The sequence below is a fragment of the Ctenocephalides felis genome, unplaced genomic scaffold, assembly GCF_003426905.1.
Source record: "Ctenocephalides felis isolate EL2017-DRISC unplaced genomic scaffold, ASM342690v1 CF-g0.4_SCAFFOLD_01492, whole genome shotgun sequence".
NCBI classification, from domain to species: domain Eukaryota; kingdom Metazoa; phylum Arthropoda; class Insecta; order Siphonaptera; family Pulicidae; genus Ctenocephalides; species Ctenocephalides felis.
The window spans coordinates 50,496,937-50,512,686 of NW_020537646.1; the positions used below are offsets into that span (position 1 = coordinate 50,496,937).

General features: G+C 37.6%; 14 non-coding genes across 14 annotated transcripts; all 14 read left to right on the forward strand.

Annotated features, from left to right (window-relative positions):
- Positions 1 to 359: 359 nt before the first annotated feature.
- Positions 360 to 432, forward strand: Trnaa-ugc. Its single transcript has one exon. It is a non-coding gene; the product is annotated as a tRNA-Ala (tRNA).
- A 291-nt stretch (positions 433 to 723) lies between these two features.
- On the forward strand, positions 724 to 796 carry Trnaa-ugc. The gene has a single exon. It is a non-coding gene; the product is annotated as a tRNA-Ala (tRNA).
- Positions 797 to 1,092: 296 nt separating this feature from the next.
- Positions 1,093 to 1,165, forward strand: Trnaa-ugc. Its single transcript has one exon. It is a non-coding gene; the product is annotated as a tRNA-Ala (tRNA).
- Positions 1,166 to 2,035: 870 nt separating this feature from the next.
- Trnaa-ugc lies at positions 2,036 to 2,108 on the forward strand. The gene has a single exon. It is a non-coding gene; the product is annotated as a tRNA-Ala (tRNA).
- Positions 2,109 to 3,104: 996 nt separating this feature from the next.
- Positions 3,105 to 3,177, forward strand: Trnaa-ugc. The gene has a single exon. It is a non-coding gene; the product is annotated as a tRNA-Ala (tRNA).
- A 94-nt stretch (positions 3,178 to 3,271) lies between these two features.
- On the forward strand, positions 3,272 to 3,344 carry Trnaa-ugc. The gene has a single exon. It is a non-coding gene; the product is annotated as a tRNA-Ala (tRNA).
- A 759-nt stretch (positions 3,345 to 4,103) lies between these two features.
- On the forward strand, positions 4,104 to 4,176 carry Trnaa-ugc. The gene has a single exon. It is a non-coding gene; the product is annotated as a tRNA-Ala (tRNA).
- A 1,203-nt stretch (positions 4,177 to 5,379) lies between these two features.
- On the forward strand, positions 5,380 to 5,452 carry Trnaa-ugc. Its single transcript has one exon. It is a non-coding gene; the product is annotated as a tRNA-Ala (tRNA).
- Positions 5,453 to 6,196: 744 nt separating this feature from the next.
- On the forward strand, positions 6,197 to 6,269 carry Trnaa-ugc. The gene has a single exon. It is a non-coding gene; the product is annotated as a tRNA-Ala (tRNA).
- A 935-nt stretch (positions 6,270 to 7,204) lies between these two features.
- Positions 7,205 to 7,277, forward strand: Trnaa-ugc. The gene has a single exon. It is a non-coding gene; the product is annotated as a tRNA-Ala (tRNA).
- A 709-nt stretch (positions 7,278 to 7,986) lies between these two features.
- On the forward strand, positions 7,987 to 8,059 carry Trnaa-ugc. The gene has a single exon. It is a non-coding gene; the product is annotated as a tRNA-Ala (tRNA).
- A 1,233-nt stretch (positions 8,060 to 9,292) lies between these two features.
- Trnaa-ugc lies at positions 9,293 to 9,365 on the forward strand. Its single transcript has one exon. It is a non-coding gene; the product is annotated as a tRNA-Ala (tRNA).
- Positions 9,366 to 10,527: 1,162 nt separating this feature from the next.
- Positions 10,528 to 10,600, forward strand: Trnaa-ugc. The gene has a single exon. It is a non-coding gene; the product is annotated as a tRNA-Ala (tRNA).
- A 483-nt stretch (positions 10,601 to 11,083) lies between these two features.
- On the forward strand, positions 11,084 to 11,156 carry Trnaa-ugc. Its single transcript has one exon. It is a non-coding gene; the product is annotated as a tRNA-Ala (tRNA).
- Positions 11,157 to 15,750: the final 4,594 nt, after the last annotated feature.

A 15,750-nucleotide genomic window follows, 5' to 3' on the forward strand; every position in this document is an offset into this window, starting at 1 on the left:
AATCTTACTTTTTTATGTCTTCGTGATGATAATGTGAGTGATTGTTAAGTATAAAACCCGTACAATCTTTGAATAAAATAATATCACTTGCCGGGGGCGTAGCTCAATTAGTAGAGCGCACGCTTTGCATGTGAGAGTTACCGGAATCGATACCCTGCGCTTTCAAATCTTACTATTTTATGTTTTCCTAGCGATAGAAATTGGTGTGAGTGATTGTTGCTTAGCATGTGAGAAGTACCGGGATCGATACCCGGCGCTTCCAAATCCTACTTTTTTATGTCTTGGTGATGATAAAAATTATTGTGTGATTGTTAAGTATAAAACCCGTAGAATATTTGAATAAAACGGGGTCACTTGACGGGGGCGCAGCTCAATTGGTAGAGCGCTCGCTTTGCATGTGAGAGGTACCGGGATCGATACCCGGCGCTTCCAAATCTTACTATTTTATATCTTGGTAACTTCCAAATCTTACTTTTTTATGTCTTCGTGATGATAATGTGATTGTTAAGTAAAAAACCCGTAGAATCTTTGAATGAAATCATGTTACTTGCCGGGGGCGTATCTCTATTGGTAGAACGCTCGCTTTGCATGTGAGAGGTACCGGAATCGATACCCGGCGCTTCCAAATCCTGCTTTTTTATGCCTTGGTGATGATAAAAATTGTTGTGAATAATTGTTAAGTATAAAACCCGTAGAATCTTTGAATAAAGTAATGTCACTTGACGGGGCGTAGCTCAATTGGTAGAGCGCTCGCTTTGCATGTCAGAGGTACCGGGATCGATACCCGGCGCTTCCAAATCTTACTATTTTATATCTTGGTAATTTCCAAATCTTACCTTTTTATGTCTTCGTGATGATAATGTGAGTGATTGTTAAGTATAAAACCCGTAGAATCTTTGAATAAAATGATGTCACTTGCCGGGGGCGTAGCTCCATTGGTAAAGCGCTCGCTTCTCATGTGAGAGGTACTGGAATCGATACCCGGCGCTTCCAAATCCTGCTTTTTTATGTTTTGGTGATGCTAAAAATTGTTGTGAATGATTGTTTAGTATAAATCCCGTAGAATTTTTGAATAAAATAATGTCACTGCCAGGGGGCGTAGCTCAATTGGTAGAGCGCTCGCTTTGCGTGTGAGAGGTACCGGGATCGGTACCCGGCGTTTCCAAATCTTACTATTGTATGTTTTGGTGGCGATAAATATTCATGTGAGTGGTTGTTGAGTACAAAACCCATAAAACCTTTGAAAAAAATGGCGTTACTTGGCGATGGCGTAGCGTAAGTGGTTAATCGCTCGCTTAGCATGTGAGAGATACCGGGATCGATATCCGGCGCTTTCAAATCTTACTATTTTTTGTCTTGGTGGCGATAAAAATTATTGTGAGTGGTTGTTGAGTATAAAACACGTGAAACCTTTGCTTAGCATGTGAGAGGTACCAGGATCGATGCCCGGCGCTTCCAAGTCTTACTTTTTTAAGTCTTGGTGATCATAAAAATTATTGTGAGTATCTCTTTCTTTCTCTTTGTTAAGTATAAAACCCGTAGAATCTTTGAATAAAATAATGTTACTTTCCGGGGACGTAGCTCAATTTGTAGAGCGCTCGCTTTACATGTGAGAGGTACCGGGATCGATACCCGGTGCTTCCAAATCTTTCTATTTTATATCTTGGTAACGTCCAAATCTTACTTTTTTATGTCTTCGTGATGATAATGTGAGTGATTGTTAAGTATAAAACCCGTACAATCTTTGAATAAAATAATATCACTTGCCGGGGGCGTAGCTCTATTAGTAGAGCGCTCGCTTTGCATGTGAGAGTTACCGGGATCGATACCCGGCGCTTTCAAATCTTATTATTTTATGTTTTCATAGCGATAGAAATTGATGTGAGTGGTTGTTGCTTAGCATATGAGAAGTACCGGGATCGATACCCGGCGCTTCCAAATCCTACTTTTTTATGTCTTGGTGATGATAAAAATTATTGTGAGATTGTTAAGTATAAAACCCGTAGATTATTTGAATCAAATAGGGTCACTTGACGGGGGCATAGCTCAATTGGTAGAGCGCTCGCTTTGCGTGTGAGAGGTACCGGGATCGATACCCGGCGCTTCCAAGTCTTACTATTTTATATCTTGGTAACTTCCAAATCTTACTTTTTTATGTCTTCGTGATGATAATGTGATTGTTAAGTAAAAAACCCGTAGAATCTTTGAATAAAATGGTTTCACTTGCCGGGGGCGTAGCTCTATTGGTAAAGCGCTCGCTTTGCATGTGAGAGGTACTGGAATCGATACCCGGCGCTTCCAAATCCTGCTTTTTTATGTCTTGGTGATGCTAAAAATTGTTGTGAATGATTGTTTAGTATAAATCTCGTAGAATCTTTGAATAAAATAATGTCACTGCCAGGGGGCGTAGCTCAATTGGTAGAACGCTCGCATTGCGTGTGAGAGGTACCGGGGTCGATACCCGGCGTTTCCAAATCTTACTATTGTATGTTTTGGTGGCGATAAATATTGATGTGAGTGGTTGTTGAGTACAAAACCCGTGAAACCTTTGAAAAAAATGGCGTTACTTGCCGGGGGCGTAGCGTAAGTGGTTAATCGCTCGCTTAGCATGTGAGAGATACCGGGATATCCGGCGCTTTCAAATCTTACTATTTTATGTTTTCCTAGCTATAGAAATTGATGTGAGTGGTTGTTGCTTAGCATGTGAGAAGTACCGGGATCCATACCCGGCGCTTCCAAATCCTACTTTTTCATGTCTTGGTGATGATAAAAATTATTGTGTGATTGTTAAGTATAAAACCCGTAGAATATTTGAGTAAAATATAGTCACTTGACGGGGGCGTAGCTCAATTGGTAGAGCGCTCGTTTTGCATGTGAGAGGTACCGGGATCGATACTCGTCGCTTCCAAATCTTACTATATTATGTTTTGGTAGCGATAAAAATTAATGTGAGTGGTTATTGCTTAGCATGTGAGAAGTACCGGGATCGATACCCGGCGCTTCCAAATCCTACTTTTTTATGTCTTGGTGATGATAAAAATTGTTGTGAATGATTGTTAAGTATAAAACCCGTAGAAACTATGAATAAATTAATGTTACTTGGCGGGGGCGTAGCTCAATTGGTAGAGCGCTCGCTTTGCATGTGAGAGGTACCGGGATCGATACCCGGCGCTTCCAAATCTTACTTCGTGATGATAATGTCTTCGTGATGATAATGTGATTGTTAAGTATAGAACACGTAGAATCTTTGAATAAAATGTTATCACTTGCCGGGGGCGTAGCTCAGTTGGTAGAGCGCTCGCTTTGCATGTGAGCGGTACCGGGATCGATACCCGGCGCTTCCAAGTTTACTATTTTATATCTTGGTAACTTCCAAATCTTACTTTTTTATGTCTTCGTGATGATAATGTGAGTGATTGTTAAGTATAAAACCCGTAGAATCTTTGAATAAAATAATATCACTTGCCGGGGGCGTAGCTCAATTAGTAGAGCGCTTGCTTTGCATGTGAAAGTTACCGGGATCGATACCCGGCGCTTCCAAATCTTACTATTTTATGTTTTCCTAGCGATAGAAATTGATGTGAGTGGTTGTTGCTTAGCATGTGAAAAGTACCGGGATCGATACCCGGCGCTTCTAAATCCTACTTTTTATGTCTTGCTGATGATAAAAATTGTTGTGAATAATTGTTAAGTATAAAACCCGTAGAATCTTTGAATAAAGTAATGTCACTTGGCGGGGCGTAGCTCAATTGGTAGAGCGCTCGCTTTGCATGTCAGAGGTGCCGAGATCGATACCCGGCGCTTCCAAATCTTACTATTTTATATCTTGGTAATTTCCAAATCTTACTTTTTTATGTCTTCGTGATGATAATGTGAGTGATTGTTAAGTATAAAACCCGTAGAACCTTTGAATAAAATGATGTCACTTGCCGGGGGCGTAGCTTTATTGGTAAAGCGCTCGCTTTGCATGTGAGAGGTACTGGAATCAATACCCGGCGCTTCCAAATCCTGCTTTTTTATGTTTTGGTGATGCTAAAAATTGTTGCGAATGATTGTTTAGTATAAATCCCGTAGAATCTTTGAATAAAATAATGTCACTGCCAGGGGGCGTAGCTCAATTGGTAGAGCGCTCGCTTTGCGTGCGAGAGGTACCGGGATCGGTACCCGGCGTTTCCAAATCTTACTATTGTATGTTTTGGTGGCGATAAATATTCATGTGAGTGGTTGTTGAGTACAAAACCCGTGAAACCTTTGAAAAAAATGGCGTTACTTGGCAGGGGCGTAGCGTAAGTGGTTAATCGCTCGGGATCGATATCCGGCGCTTTCAAATCTTACTATTTTTTGTCTTGGTGGCGATAAAAATTATTGTGAATGGTTGTTGAGTATAAAACACGTAAAACCTCTGCTTAGCATGTGAGAGGTACCAGGATCGATGCCCGGCGCTTCCAAGTTTACTATTTTATATCTTGGTAACTTCCAAATCTTACTTTTTTATGTCTTCGTGATGATAATGTGTGATTGTTAAGTATAAAACCCGTAGAATCTTTGAATAAAATGATGTCACTTGCGGGGGGTGTAGCTCAATCGGTAGAGCGCTTGCATCGCATGTGAGAGGTATCGGGATCGATACCCGGTGCTTCCAAATCTTTCTATTTTACATCTTGGTAATTTCCAAATCTTACTTTTTTATGTCTTCGTGATGATAATGTGAGTGATTGTTAAGTATAAAACCCGTAGAATCTTTGAATAAAATAATGTCACTTGCCGGGGGCGTAGCTCAATTAGTAGAGCGCTCGCTTTGCATGTGAGACTTACCGGGATCGATACCCGGCGCTTCGAAATCGTACTATTTTATGTTTTCCTAGCGATAGAAATTGATGTGAGTGGTTGTTGCTTAGCATGTGAGAAGTACCGGGATCGATACCCGGCGCTTCCAAATCCTACCTTTTTATGTTTTGGTGATGATAAAAATTGTTGTGAATGATTGTTAAGAAACTTTGAATAGTAAACTTGGCGGGGCGTAGCTCAATTGGTAGAGCGCTCGCTTTGCATGTCAGAGGTGCCGAGATCGATACCCGGCGCTTCCAAATCTTACTATTTTATATCTTGGTAATTTCCAAATCTTACTTTTTTATGTCTTCGTGATGATAATGTGATTGTTAAGTATAAAACCCGTAGAATCTTTGAATAAAATGATGTCACTTGCCGGGGGCGTAGCTCTATTGGTAAAGCGCTCGCTTTGCATGTGAGAGGTGCTGGAATCGATACCCGGCGCTTCCAAATCCTGCTTTTTTATGTTTTGGTGATGCTAAAAATTGTTGTGAATGATTGTTTGGTATAAATCCCGTAGAATCTTTGAATAAGATAATGTAACTGCCAGGGGGCGTAGCTCAATTGGTAGAGCGCTCGCTTTGCGTGTGAGAGGTACCGGGATCGGTACCCGGCGTTTCCAAATCTTACTATTGTATGTTTTGGTGGCGATAAATATTTATGTGAGTGGTTGTTGAGTACAAAACCCGTGAAACCTTTGAAAAAAATGACGTTACTTGGCAGGGGCGTAGCGTAAGTGGTTAGTCGCTCGCTTAGCATGTGAGAGATACCGGGATCGATATCCGGCGCTTTCAAATCTTACTATTTTTTGTCTTGGTGGCGATAAAAATTATTGTGAATGGTTTTTGAGTATAAAACACGTAAAACCTCTGCTTAGCATGTGAGAGGTACCAGGATCGATGCCCGGCGCTTCCAAATCTTACGTTTTATGTCTTAGTGATGATAAAAATTATTGTGAGTCTCTCTCTCTTTCTCTTTGTAAAGTATAAAACCCGTAGAATCTTTGAATAAAATAATGTCACTTGCTGGGGGCGTAGCTCAATTGGTAGAACGCTCACTTTGCATGTGAGAGGTACCGGGAACGAGGTATGTTTTGGTGGCGATGAATATTGATGTGAGTGATTGTTGAGTACAAAACCCGTGAAACCTTTGAAAAAAATGGCGTTACTTGCCGGGGGCGTAGCGCAAGTGGTTAAGCTCTCGCTTAGCATGTCAGAGATACCGGGATCGATATCCGGCGCTTCCAAATCTTACTATTTTATATCTTGGTAACTTCCAAATCTTACTTTTTTATATCTTCGTGATGATAATGTGATTGTTAAGTATAGAACCCGTAGAATCTTTGAATAAAATAATATCACTTGCCGGGGGCGTAGCTCAGTTGGTAGAGCGCTCGCTTTGCATGTGAGAGGTACCGGGATCGATACCCGGCGCTTCCAAGTTTACTATTTTATATCTTGGTAACTTCCAAATCTTACTTTTTTATGTCTTCGTGATGATAATGTGAGTGATTGTTAAGTATAAAACCCGTAGAATCTTTGAATAAAATGATGTCACTTGCGGGGGGTGTAGCTCAATCGGTAGAGCGCTTGCATCGCATGTGAGAGGTATCGGGATCGATACCCGGTGCTTCCAAATCTTTCTATTTTACATCTTGGTAATTTCCAAATCTTACTTTTTTATGTCTTCGTGATGATAATGTGAGTGATTGTTAAGTATAAAACCCGTAGAATCTTTGAATAAAATAATATCACTTGCCGGGGGCGTAGCTCAATTAGTAGAGCGCTCGCTTTGCATGTGAGACTCACCGGGATCGATACCCGGCGCTTCGAAATCGTACTATTTTATGTTTTCCTAGCGATAGAAATTGATGTGAGTGGTTGTTGCTTAGCATGTGAGAAGTACCGGGATCGATACCCGGCGCTTCCAAATCCTACCTTTTTATGTTTTGGTGATGATAAAAATTGTTGTGAATGATTGTTAAGTATAAAACCCGTAGAAACTTTGTATAAAATAATGTCACTTTCGGTGGCGATAAATTTTAATGTGTGTGGTTGTTGAGTACAAAACCCGTGAAACCTTTGAAAAAAAAATGGCGTTACTTGCCGCGGGCGTAGCTCAAATGATTAAGCGCTCGCTTAGCATGTGAGAGATACCCGGATCGATATCCGACGCTTTCAATTCTTACTATTTTATGTTTTCCTAGCGATAGAAATTGATGTGAGTGGTTGTTGCTTAGCATGTGAGAAGTACCGGGATCGATACCCGGCGCTTCCAAATCCTACTTTTTTATGTCTTGGTGATGATAAAAATTATTGTGTGATTGTTAAGTATAAAAGCCGTAGAATATTTGAATAAAATAGGGTCACTTGACGGGGGCGTAGCTCAATTGGTAGAGCGCTCGCTTTGCATGTGAGAGGTACCGGGATCGATACCCGGCGCTTCCAAGTCTTACTATTTTATATCTTGGTAACTTCCAAATCTTACTTTTTTATGTCTTCGTGATGATAATGTGATTGTTAAGTATAAAACCCGTAGAATCTTTGAATAAAATGGTGCCACTTGGCGGGGCGTAGCTCAAGTGGTAGAGCGCTCGCTTTGCATGTCAGAGGTACCGGGATCGATACCCGGCGATTCCAAATCTTACTATTTTATATCTTGGTAACTTCCAAATCTTACTTTTTTATGTCTTCGTGCTGATAATGTGAGTGATTGTTAAGTATAAAACCCGTAGAATCTTTGAATAAAATGATGTCACTTGCCGGGGGTGTAGCTCAATCGGTAGAGGGCTCGCATCGCATGTGAGAGGTACCGGGATCGATACCCGGCGCTTCCAAATCTTACTATTTTATATCTTGGTAACTTCCAAATCTTACTTTTTTATGTCTTCGTGCTGATAATGTGAGTGATTGTTACGTATAAAAGCCGTAGAATCTTGGAATAAAATGAAGTCACTTGCCGGGGGCGTAGCTCTATTGGTAGAGCGGTCGCTTTGCATGCGAGAGGTACCGGAATCGATACCCGGCGCTTCCAAATCTTACTATGTTATATCTTGGTAACTTCCAAATCTTATTTTTTATGTCTTCGTGCTGATAATGTGAGTGATTGTTAAGTATAAAAGCCGTAGAATCTTGGAATAAAATGATGTCACTTCCAGGGGGCGTAGCTCAATTGGTAGAGCGCTCGCTTTGCATGTGAGAGGTACCGGGATCGATACCCGGCGTTTCCAAGTCTTACTACTTTATGTTTTGGTGGCGATAAATATTGATGTGAGTGGTTGTTGAGTTCAAAACCCGTGAAACCTTTGAAAAAAAATTTCGTTACTTGCCAGGGGCGTAGCACAAGTGGTTAAACGCTCGCTTAGCATGTGAGAGATACCGGGATCGATATCCGGCGCTTTCAAATCTTGCTATTTTTTGTCTTGGTGGCGATAAAAATTATTGTGAGTGGTTGTTGAGTATAAAACACGTGAAACCTTTGCTTAGCATGTGAGAGGTACCAGGATTGATGCCCGGCTCTTCCAAATCTTACTTTTTTAAGTCTTGGTGATGATAAAAATTATTGTATCTCTTTCTTTCTCTTTGTTAGGTATAAAACCCGTAGAATCTTTGAATAAAATAATGTCACTAGCGGGGGGTGTAGCTCAATCGGTAGAGCGCTTGCATCGCATGTGAGAGGTATCGGGATCGATACCCGGTGCTTCCAAATCTTTCTATTTTACATCTTGGTAATTTCCAAATCTTACTTTTTTATGTCTTCGTGATGATAATGTGAGTGATTGTTAAGTATAAAACCCGTAGAATCTTTGAATAAAATAATGTCATGTGCCGAGGGCGTAGCTCAATTAGTAGAGCGCTCGCTTTGCATGTGAGACTTACCGGGATCGATACCCGGCGCTTCGAAATCGTACTATTTTATGTTTTCCTAGCGATAGAAATTGATGTGAGTGGTTGTTGCTTAGCATGTGAGAAGTACCGGGATCGATACCCGGCGCTTCCAAATCCTACCTTTTTATGTTTTGGTGATGATAGAAATTGTTGTGAATGATTGTTAAGTATAAAACCCGTAGAAACTTTGAATTAAGTAATGTGACTTGGCGGGGCGTAGCTCAATTGTTAGAGCGCTCGCTTTGCATGTCAGAGGTGCCGAGATCGATACCCGGCGCTTCCAAATCTTACTATTTTTTATCTTGGTAATTTCCAAATCTTACTTTTTTATGTCTTCGTGATGATAACGTGATTGTTAAGTATAAAACCCGTAGAATCTTTGAATAAAATGATGTCACTTGCCGGGGGCGTAGCTCTATTGGTAAAGCGCTCGCTTTGCATGTGAGAGGTACTGGAATCGATACCCGGCGCTTCCAAATCCTGCTTTTTTATGTTTTGGTGATGCTAAAAATTGTTGTGAATGATTGTTTAGTATAAATCCCGTAGAATCTTTGAATAAAATAATGTCACTGCCAGGGGGCGTAGCTCAATTGGTAGAGCGCTCGCTTTGCGTGTGAGAGGTACCGGGATCGGTACCCGGCGTTTCCAAATCTTACTATTGTATGTTTTGGTGGCGATAAATATTCATGTGAGTGGTTGTTGAGTACAAAACCCGTAAAACCTTTGAAAAAAATGACGTTACTTGGCAGGGGCGTAGCGTAAGTGGTTAATCGCTCGCTTAGCATGTGAGAGATACCGGGATCGATATCCGGCGCTTTCAAATCTTACTATTTTTTGTCTTGGTGGCGATAAAAATTATTGTGAATGGTTGTTGAGTATAAAACACGTAAAACCTCTGCTTAGCATGTGAGAGGTACCAGGATCGATGCCCGGCGCTTCCAAATCTTACGTTTTATGTCTTAGTGATGATAAAAATTATTGTGAGTCTCTCTCTCTTTCTTTTTGTAAAGTATAAAACCCGTAGAATCTTTGAATAAAATAATGTCACTTGCTGGGGGCGTAGCTCAATTGGTAGAACGCTCACTTTGCATGTGAGAGGTACCGGGAACGAGGTATGTTTTGGTGGCGATGAATATTGATGTGAGTGATTGTTGAGTACAAAACCCGTGAAACCTTTGAAAAAAATGGCGTTACTTGCCGGGGGCGTAGCGCAAGTGGTTAAGCTCTCGCTTAGCATGTCAGAGATACCGGGATCGATACCCGGCGCTTCCAAAACCTACTTTTTTATGTCTTGCTGATGATAAAAATTATTGTGAATGATTGTTAAGTATAAAACCCGTAGAAAATTTGTATAAAATAATGTCACTTTCAGGGGGCATAGCTCAATTGATAGAGCGCTCGCTTTGCATGTGAGAGGTACCGGGATCGACACCCGGCGTTTCCAAATCTTACTATTTTATGTTTTGGTGGCGATAAATATTGATGTGTGTGGTTGTTGAGTACAAAAACCGTGAAACCTTTGAAAAAAATTGCGTTACTTGCCGGGGGCGTAGCTCAAGTGGTTAAGCGCTCGCTTAGCATGTGAGAGATACCGGGATCGATATCCGGCGCTTTCAAATCTTACTATTTTATGTTTTCCTAGCGATAGAAATTGATGTGAGTGGTTGTTGCTTAGCATGTGAGAAGTACCGGGATCCATACCCGGCGCTTCCAAATCCTACTTTTTCATGTCTTGGTGATGATAAAAATTATTGTGTGATTGTTAAGTATAAAACCCGTAGAATATTTGAATAAAATATGGTCACTTGACGGGGGCGTAGCTCAATTGGTAGAGCGCTCGCTTTGCATGTGAGAGGTACCGGGATCGATACCCGTCGCTTCCAAATCTTGTTATATTATGTTTTGGTATCGATAAAAATTAATGTGTGTGGTTATTGCTTAGCATGTGAGAAGTACCGGGATCGATACCCGGCGCTTCCAAATCCTACTTTTTTATGTTTTCCTAGCGATAGAAATTGATGTGAGTGGTTATTGCTTAGCATGTGAGAGGTACCGGGATCGATACCCGTCGCTTCCAAATCTTACTATATTATGTTTTGGTGGCGATAAAAATTAATGTGAGGGGTTATTGCTTAGCATGTGAGAAGTACCGGGATCGATATCCGGCGCTTTCAAATCTTACTATTTTATGTTTTCCTAGCGATAGAAATTGATGTGAGTGGTTGTTGCTTAGCATGTGAGAAGTACCGGGATCGATACCCGGCCCTTCCAAATCCTACTTTTTCATGTCTTGGTGATGATAAAAACTATTGTGATTGTTAAGTATAAAACCCGTAGAATATTTGAATAAAAGAGGGTCACTCGACGGGGGCGTAGCTCAATCGGTAGAGCGCTCGCTTTGCATGTGAGAGGTACCGGGATCGATACCCGGCGCTTCCAAATATTACTATATTATGTTTTGATAGCAATAAAAATTGATGTGAGTGGTTATTGCTTAGCATGTGAGAAGTACCGGGATCGATACCCGGCGCTTCCAAATCCTACTTTTTTATGTCTTGGTGATGATAAAAATTGTTGTGAATGATTGTTAAGTATAAAACCCGTAGAAACGTTGAATAAATTAATGTCACTTGGCGGGGGCGTAGCTCAATTGGCTCGCTTTGCATGTGAGAGGTACCGGGATCGATACCTGGCGCTTCCAAATCTTGCTGTTTTATATCTTGGTAACTTCCAAATCTTACTTTTTTATGTCTTCGTGATGATAATGTGAGTGATTGTTAAGTATAAAACCCGTAGAATCTTTGAATAAAATAGTGTTACTTGCTGGGGACGTAGCTCAATTGGTAGAGCGCTTGCTTTGCATGTCTTGCAATGGCGCTTGCAAATCTTACTATTTTATATCTTGGTAACTTCCAAATCTTACTTTTTTCATGTCTTCGTGATGATAATGTGATTGTTAAGAATAAAACCCGTAGAATCTTTGAATAAAATGATGTCACTTGCCGGGGCGTATCTCTATTGGTAGAGCGCTCGCTTTGCATGTGAGAGGTACCGGAATCGATACCCGGCGCTTCCGAATGTTAATATTTTTTGTCTTGGTGGCGATAAAAATTATTGTGAGTGGAATATAAAACACGTAAACCTTTGCTTAGCATGTGAGAGGTACCAGGATCGATGCCCGGCACTTCCAAATCTTACTTTTTTATGTCTTGGTGATGATAAAAATTAATGTGATTGTTAAGTATAAAACCCGTAGAATCTTTGAATAAAATAATGTCACTTCCAGGAGGCGTAGCTCAATTGGTAGAGCGCTCGCTTTGCATGTGAGAGGTACCGGGATCGACGTTTCCAAATCTTACTATTGTATGTTTTGGTGGCGATGAATATTGATGTGAGTGGTTGTTGAGTACAAAACCCGTGAAATATTTGAAAAAAATGGCGTTACTTCCCTAGTAGCAATGAATCTGATCTGAATATGATTTTTATGTAAGCTAAATATGATTTTCAAATATTGAGCCCATATGATTTTGTTAACATTCGGTCGTATTCCGCTCAGATTCGTAATGAGGGACGAATGCGGGAATATGATATTTAGCTTATACGATTTGCTTAACATTTTTCCATATTACGCTCATATTCCGAATGAAAGGAGAATATGTGGAAATAATATTTATACCATATTGAAAAATTTATATAAACCATATTCAAAATTATTGACCCTATATTCTGAAATATTAAATATTATTCAATTAATATTGAACAAACACCATTAATAAAAAAAAATTATGTATTCTGAATAAATATATACAATTTTTAAATAGACAATATATTGAATTTCATAAATTTTATTACAATTTTCAAATCATTTTTCATGATTATAGGATATATAATATTTAAAATATATTTAGTATCTATAATATAACATTTTGTGCCATAATTAATTTTATTATAGTCTACTCTACATATTATTTTCCATGATTATAGGATATAAAATATTAAAAATATATTTAATATTTATGATATAACTTTTCGTGCCATAATTAATGTTTGTTTATGTATAAATACTAATCATTTGAGATATTAAGAGTTCACTTGTCTGTTCACTTGATTTTCCATGTCAGTGAGGTTATAACAAATTATTATTTTATATTATACACCAATAACTCTGTTATTCACTACAATTTCACACACCAAGTTTCGTTTTTAATTTCACAAAATAATATTTTATCCACACATTAACTTTTATTAATTTTATCACAGTTTACACACTATTATTATTGTTTATTACTTAAATATTTAACAAACTTCTGGAACAACGCTTCGACAAATTTCTTGTGCCAAGGAAGACGCGTTTCTATGTGTGCGTGTGTCGAATTTCGATAGTTGGTATAACGGTATAACACAGTATGACACTGATGATTAATGTGCGGTTCAAGTATTTATATTCAATACAATAAAACTATGAGTTAATTAGGGTATTATGTATATATATATATATATTTATTTATTTATTTATTTATTTATTTATGCGGAAATAGATATCAGTAAATAAATATCAGGCAGTACATCTTTTATAATATTTTTCCAGCGTTTTTAATGATAACCTGTTTTCACGTTCTTTTAAAAACGTAATCTATAAATTATAATATATATATATATATATATATATATATATATATATTTTGTATGATTCTGAATTTGATGTTGACATATGTATTAACAAAGTCTAATAATCGGGCATAACATCAATAAAAAATATGAATTTCTTTCAAAAATTTATTTTAAATCCATACGTTTCGGCTATAATCCTAGCCTTCATTCAGTGGAAACTAAAAATAAAATTAAAAACTAAAACAATTGAATTGGAGTGAAAAGAAAAAAATAAAATAGTAATTAGTACTTACAATTTGATCTTAGTGTTAAATTGGAAAATTTTAATAATCCATGGTATTAGGATATGGTAATGCACTACACTATGTATTATAAACATTAACTTGAAATTAAACTTATAACACTATGTATTATAAACATTAACTTGAAACTGACTACATAAACCGCACGTGCCATAAATTTTTAGACAAACTTACAACAAACAAACAACTAACAAAAGAGATAACTTCTGACCTGAAAAATTTACACCCATATTTTCCCAGACTTTATGGCCTTCCCAAAGTCCACAAAAATAATTTACCTTTTAGACCAATAGTTTCCGACATTAATACTCCCCTATATAAACTCTCAAAATACATAAGTAACATTTTAACTACAATGACAAAACAATCACCACACTACATAAAAAATTCTTATGAACTCGTTACTGACTTAAAACACAAGATAAATTATATACCAGACAACTACAAACTAATTAGCTTAGACGTAGTCTCACTTTTTACTAATGTACCCCTAGACCTTATTTAGACGCAATAACAATCCGATGGAATGAAATTTCCCCGTTGACTTCTTTATCTTTACACTGGTTCAGGGAAACTGTCAAGTTCATTGTCTCTAACACTTATTTTGAATTCAATGGCTCTTTCTATTATCAAATTTTTGGGGCGCCAATGGGGTCCCCAGCAAGTCCATCTCTAGCAGAAATATCCTTACAACTCCTTGAAAATACAATTTTTAAAAATTACAATAAACATATTTTTTATTACCGTTATGTAGATGACATTATCACTTGTATCCCTAGTGATGATGTCACTATGATAATTGATCAATTTAATAACGTCAATAAAAAATTAAAATTTACAGTGGAATTGGAGACAATGAACTCGATAAGTTTCTTAGACATAAAACTTATACGTACTACAGATAACAAACTAATAACAAATTGGTACCAAAAACCAACTAACTCCGGACGCTACCTTAATTACTTTTCTTATCATCCACTCAAAATGAAAATAGGTACTATAATAAATCTAACGGACCACGCAATACTTCTATCGGACAAAACATTTTGGGACAACAACATCAAATTAATTACAAAAATTTTAACAGATAACTCTTATCCTCTAAAACTTATAAATTCCGTAACTAGTAACAGACGAACGTACCTTTTGAATAAAATGGACAATTGCACAGTACATAACGATTTACCTGACTCAGAAACTCATTCTGGTGTAATATGTTTGCCATACATTAAAGAATTGTATGTTCCTTGGAAAAAACTTTTTTATAAATCTGGACTTCGACTTGTAACCAATTTTAGTACAACTACTAGCACTATTTTTACAAAAACAAAACCCCATTTAATATCGAACGACTCAGAAATCTCGTCTATCAAATAAATTGTTTAGACTGTGATTTAATTTACATAGGAGAAACTAGCCAGAACCTCAATAAACGGTTACAACAACATAAAAACAATTCAAAAAACCCCAAACAATTCAAAACTGTTCTTGCAGACCATATATACACTTTAAAAACACAATATGGACTTTTCTAATCCGACTATACTACAATTTGAACAAAATTTATTTAAACGAAGAATTATAGAGGGATCTTTTTTAACTATTTATAACAATAAGACAATAAATAAACGGAATGAACTCAACACGCTGTGCGACACAATCTCTTCTATTTAGATAACATTTCCAAATTTCTTACAAAACAATAAAAGCGTTCGCGCAAAGGTTTACAATTCGTTCCACACACATTGCAGAATCTTGGTAAAAATATTTTTTAAAAAATGACTTTCTCCATTACATCTTCAACCAGTCTACGAATAACACACTATTCATTTGTGATTTTTTCAAATCAGTATTTTGTGAAAATATTGTGTAATTTCAAGTTAATGTTTATAATACATAGTGTAGTGCATTACCATATCCTAATACCATGGATTATTAAAATTTTCCAATTTAACACTAAGATCAAATTGTAAGTTACTAATTTTATTTTTTTCTTTTCACTCCAATTCAATTGTTTTAGTTTTTAATTTTATTTTTAGTTTCCACTGAATGAAGGCTAGGATTATAGCCGAAACGTATGGATTTAAAATAAATTTTTGAAAGAAATTCATATTTTTTTT